This window comes from Castor canadensis, chromosome 12, assembly GCF_047511655.1.
Source record: "Castor canadensis chromosome 12, mCasCan1.hap1v2, whole genome shotgun sequence".
Taxonomy (NCBI): domain Eukaryota; kingdom Metazoa; phylum Chordata; class Mammalia; order Rodentia; family Castoridae; genus Castor; species Castor canadensis.
In genome coordinates, this window is record NC_133397.1 from 31,841,096 (window position 1) to 31,847,715 (window position 6,620).

Sequence of the window (6,620 nt, forward strand, 5' to 3'; positions counted from 1 at the left end):
GAAAACCTCAAAATACAAGGGGCAAATATTAAAATACTCAGGATAGTATTGCCTTAGTAGTGGACCAAATTAGTCCTGGATTTTGGGCTGCTCTGTTGTATCCTAACAAAAGTTAAAAGCCAGTCTCCCAAATGTCAAACTGTTCCCAACTCAATCAACTGTGTCAAAGATCAAGAATATTTAAACAAACATAAAAAGTTTCCCAGTGCTTAAAATAAAGCAAAATTCACAATGTCTGGTATCTATTTAAAAAAAAAAACCTATCAGGTATGCAAAGAAATAGGAATATACAACCTACAACAAGAAGTAAATCAATAGAAAAAGACACCAAAATGGTAAAGATGATAAATGAAAAGATAAGGAAAACATTTGCTACAAGTGTATTCTATATGTTGAGAAGGCAGAGGAAATATAAACATGCAAGGAAGAACATGATGGTATAAAGAGGATCTAAGTTAAATATGTAAAGCAATGTCTAAGATGAAAAGTACATTAATTGGAACTAATAGCAGATTAAGGATTGCAAAATAAAAGACTGGCAAACTTGAAGACATAGAAATAAAATACAAATCAAAGCGATAAAGAAGCAATAAACAATAAATGGAGACCAGTGACCTATAGGAAAACTTCAAACAACTTAATATGTGTGCAACTGGAGTTCCCAAAGGAGTGTGAGAGTGAAGGGAGGGGCAATGAAGACATAATAAAAATATTTGAAGAGATAATGGTTACAAATTTTCCAAATTTGATGAAAACTTAAAACCCACTGACCAAAGAAACTCAGTAAATCTCAAGCACAAGAAAATAAAGAAAATTCCATCAGTCAGAACATAATCACCAAAATATACAGGGAGCTTAAAAACTTAAACTCTCAAAAAATCAATTACCCAATGAAGAAATGGGCAAATGAACCGAACAGAGCTTTTTCAAAGGAAGAAGTCCAAATGGTCAAAAAACACATGAAGAAGTATTCACCATCCCTGGCCATAAAGGAAATGCAAATCAAAACTACATCAAGATTCTACCTCACTCTTGTTAGAATGCTATCATCAAGAACACAAACAACAACAAATATTGGCAAAGATGTGGGGAAAAAGGAACCCTCATGCACTGTTGGTGGGGATGTAAATTAGTACAACCACTGTGGGAAACAGTATGGAGGCTCCTCAAAAAGCTACAAATAGATCTGCTATATGATCCAGCAATACCACTCATAGGGACATACCTACAGGAATTAAAGTCAGGTTACAATAAAGGCACCTGCACACCCATGTTTATTGTAGCATTATTCACAATATCTAACATATGGAAATAGTCCAGATAACCCACTACTGATGAATGGATTAAGAAAATGTGGTGTTTATATACAGTGAAGTTTTATTCAGTCGTAAAGAAGAAGAAACTGTCGTTTGCAGATAAATGGATGGAACTGGAGAACATCATCTTAAGTGAAGTTAGCCAGGTTCAGAAAGCCAAAAGCCACATGTTTTCTCTCATATGTCAAATATAGACTCAATACAAATACAAGCAATATTGTGGAAAACAGGTCACTTTAAGGGGAGGTCATGCATGAGAGAGGGAAGGTAAAAGAAGGAACTTAAGATGAATATGGTTGATGTACTTCCTATATAAGAATGAATATAGAATTTTTAAACCTGTTGAAATCACTGTAAGATAAGCACTAAGGTAGAAAGGAGAAAAATAGAGGGGATGAACCAATCGGGTTATAATACTTATGTACATGGAAATGTCACAATGAAACACCCTGTATAGCTATCTTAAACAAACAAAAATGTCATTTAAAAAAAAACAAAACAGAGAACAGGAAGGCAAAATAAGTCCTGTCTGGGGGATTGCTACCAGTGGGAGGGGGCAGGATATAAGAAGGAAAGGGTGTAGGAGAGTGAATAGGGTGGAAATATTAAGTATTCATGTATATAAATGGAAAAATGAGACCTGTTGAAATCACTCCAGGAATGGGGAGAGGAGGGATAAAGCACAATGATGGTGGGGGTGAATTCAACTATGATATATTGTAAGAACTTTTGTAAATGTCACAATGTACTCCCCAGTAAAATAATAAAAGTAAATTAATAAATAAATTAAACTTGTCATGAAAGAAAATCTGAACAGCAGGTTGAGGAAAAAAAGACACACTACATACAGAGGAACAAAGATAAGAATGGCAACAGAATTCTCATCAGAAACAAAATAAGCAAGACACTGGTAGCAGCATCTATAAAGTACTGAAAGAAAGAAAATGTCAACACAGTATTCTACCATCATAGAAAATAATTTTTAAGAATTAAGAGAAAAATATTTTCAGCATGTAGAAACAAAGAATTAATCACTTTCATACCTAGACTACAAGACATATAAGAGTATATTTTAAGCACAAAGAAAATGATACCAGATGGAGGTATGTATCTACACAAAGGAAGAATACCAGAAATGATAAACATGAATGTAAATGAAGAAGACTTAAAAAAACCCCTCATTTTAATAATCTGCTTGAAAAATATTGCTTAATGAAAAGATAATAACTTATTATGGAGTATAAAACGTATTTAGAGGTTAAATGTATGACCAAAACAGCACAAAGACTAAGAGAGAAGAAATAGTAGTATGCTCTTGTAAGGTTCTTATATTACCCAGTAAGTGATTCTTGAAGATAGAGAGTGGTACATTAAAAATTTATACTACAAATCCTAAGGTAAACACACATACACACAAACCTCAAAACTAAAGAGCTGAGAAATAGCTAAAATCTTAACAGAAGAGATAAAATGAATACTAAAAAATCAATTAACCAACCTAATCAGAAAAAAATGGTGAAAATAAAGAACATATGTAACACATAGAAAACATAGAGTGGTGTATTTAAATTTGATCATATCAATAACATTAAGTAGAAGTAATCTAAATACCTCATTTAAAAGCCAGAGATTGTCCAATTGAATAAAAAGCAAGATGTACATGTATACTGCCTATACCAAGCCTACTTTAATGTAATTTATTTTATTTCACTTGTCTTAATAAGTCCATTTTTAAATAGAAATAAGAACATAGCTTAAAAGTAAAAGATGAAAAAATATGCCATGTTAACAGTAATCAAAAGAGTTGGAGTAATATATTAATATTAGAAAAAAGTAGACTTCACAGCAAAGAATATTATGAAATACAGTTATTTAATAATGATGAAGGAACCATTTTTTAATGAGAACATTGCAACCCTAAACATTTATATTCTTATTAGGAAGATAGAAGTAATATAAAAATTGACAGAACTAAATAGGCAATTTCACAATTATAGTTAGAGATGTCAACACCTCTCTTTCAGTAATCAGTAGAATGAGTAGACAGACGGTCAGTTATTATACGGGATATTTGGGCACCACTATCAACCACCTTGACATTTATAGAACACTCTACTTAATACAATAGAATACATATTCTTTTCATGTGCACAAGGAACATTTACCAAAATGAATTATATTGAGATAACAACAAAAAACCCCAAGGAAATCTTCAACTATTTGAAATATAATTTCTAGGAAACTAGAAATTATTTGAACTGAATGAAAACAAAAAGTCAACATAGGGGGTGGCGGCAGGGGGGAGAAATGACCCAAGCCATGTATGCACATATGAATAATAAAACAAAAAAAATTGAAAAAAAAGTCAACATATTGAAATACACGAACACAGATGAAGTAGCACTAAAAGGTAAATTAGAGAGAATAAAGGTTTCTTATTAAAAAAATGAAATGTGAAAATTAATGACTCTAAGTTTCCATTTATCAAAACTTAAATGGAATGGGAAGAGTGTCAAAGTAAACCCAAAGTAAGCAAAAGAAAGGGAATGATAAAAATCAGAGCAGAAATTAATGGAACAGAAAATAAAGCTGAAGCTGGGCACAGTGGTATATACCTATAATCCCAGGATTTGGGAGGCAGAGGCCAGAGGAGCTTCATTTGAAGCCAGCATGGGCTCTACAGCAAGAACCTGTCTCAAAAAACTAAGGGTGGGAGATGTAGTTCAGTGGTAAAGTACTGGCCTAGAATGGGTAAGACCCTGGGTTTGATCCCCAGAACTGCCAAAAACAAAATAAAAAACCAGAAATACAATAGAAAAAAATAGTGACATCAATCATTTATTCTCATGGCTAAAATATTAAAGTAACCATATGAAATAGTGGTGAGAACGTGGAGGAGCTGAAATTCTCATATACTGATTGTGATAGTACAAAATTGTATAATGATTTTGGAAGACAGCTAGGCAGTTGTCTGGGCTTGGGTAGTGGAGGGATGAATTATGAGGAAAAGGAGAAAACTTTGGAGAGGGTGAGAAGTTCATTCTCTTGATTGTGGCTTCACAAGTATACATATATGCTGACTCATCACATGAATACTTTAAATGTTTCCAGTTTAATGTTTTGCAGCTAACGCGCATTAAAACTGTTGAAAAGATAAAGTCAATGCTGTAAGAAAAAGGCAAATCTTGCTTTGGCTTATTTAAAAAAATCCTTTCACCATGAAGGCATCTAAAAGGGTCTCAGGGAATCTCATGGGGTACATAGACCACACTTGGAGAACTCTGGTCATTACTGCCTTAGTCTAATGGTGTCATTTTAAAGATGGAACTGGGTGTATGAAAATCCCACCATAGCATCTTGACAGGAAGATCTTTTTTTGGCGGAGGGTGGGGGAGGGGGTCAGTTCAGTCCTACATGTCCTTTAAGTCACAGTATCCAATTCATTTTAAGATGATACCCATCTTCTTGTAGACCATGTTATCACTGCATATACAACTGATTTCTTTTTCTCTGATAGAAAACTGGGGCCTGGAACTTTGGTTAAAAGTAAAAGGTTTTGGTTATTTTCCATAATGAGACTAAGAAAGGAAAAGTTACAGTAGGAAAACAGAGCAGATACACAGGATTTCTAAAAATTTCTAGAACGAAGAAGGGGAGAACAGAAGAATGAACAAAGGAAAGTGGAGGAAGACACAGGAAGTGAGTAAGGAAGGTAAAGATACCTGTAGTTGGTTTGGATTTGTAGATTTGTGAAAAGTTGTAAAAAGAAAATCCCACAGGGGTTAAAAATTGATTAAAATCAGCCTCCACTGTTAGGTGAAATGTTTTGGATTTGTACATGATCTTTCACAGGGATGCATTTGTGGTGGTTACAGAGAAGTACTTCTCCCTCTGCCTTGTCCTGTTCCTCCTTCCTCCCATAGGGCTTGTCCCAAGGGCACTCCCTAATACACATCCTGCTTGCCATACTGTCTCAGAGTCTGCTTCCTGTAGATGTCAAACTGCAACAGCACTTTACTCACTTAAATGTAACCAAAACTGGAGAACTCCAGGGAATAGAAAATCATCATCAAATGATGTGCTAACATTTTAGCTCAAGTGTCCTCCATATTTCTTATTTTAAATTGCATGATATTATGGTTCACATTTTGTTTCATAGAGGTTTGTCATTTCTACCTCTACTTCCTTATAGGAAGGTACTAGGGTAAGAAAAACAGGTTCTTTATTACTCAAGTCACTTAGGAAACCCACCATTTCAAGGTTGGCTTAGACAGCAAGAGAGGAAATACATTGGGACATGTGATAAGTTCTTTTTTTCTTCTGAATACTGAACCAATATAAAGTTCTGAAGTGGTCAGATCATCAGAACTGTCCCTGGCTGTAATGAAGAAGCTGTTTCACATCATTTAAGCCTGGATATTTAAATTGTCACTCATAACTCTCAGACATGAGTAGGGTTCGCAATCAGCAAAGGAGATGCTTCCATTCTGTCATTCCTTGCAGTTCCAGAGGGGGGCAGAATAGTGTGTCCCCAGGTCAGCCCTATCTCTTCTTGAAAACTCACTCTGTAGCCAAGCCTAGGAAGATAGAGTGGGTGGGCTTTCTGGCAGGCTTCATTAACTTCAACTGTGATGCCTAGGAAATAGTTCTGTATAAATGTCTTTGACCTGATTTTTCTGGGAGCTCTGTGACTGGGAGATGATTTAGGACAGACCAATCCCTGATCAGTAGTTGTCCTGACAATTTAGACCAGAAACCTACAGACAAAATTATTCTTTGTACTTACAGGTATTGAACCCAGGGTCCCGCATATGTTAGGCAAGTGCTCTACCATTGAGCTATATCCACAGTCCTGTTTGTTTGTTTGTTTTAATAAGATTATCTGGATAACAATGACTTCTGATGTAACAAATACAGCCACCTCTCAGTATTTGTAGGGGATTGATTCCAGACCTCCCTATACCAAGATCCATGGATGCTGATGTCCCTTACACAAAAAAGTATAACATTTGCATATACGTGCACACACTTCCATACACTTTAAATCATCTGTAGATCACTTATACCTAATGTGATATAAATACTATGAAAATAATTGTTATACAATGTTGTTTAGGGATTACTGACAAGAAAACACCTGTGCATGTTCAAGTACAGATTCAATTTTTTTTTTCCTGAGTATTTTCGACTTGTGGATGCAGAATCCATGGACTTAGAGGGCCAACTGTAAATTTCTTTTGGCTTTTCCTTTTGGAGGCATGCATTGAGACAACGACTCTGCCTTGCCTTCAGAACCACTGTGAT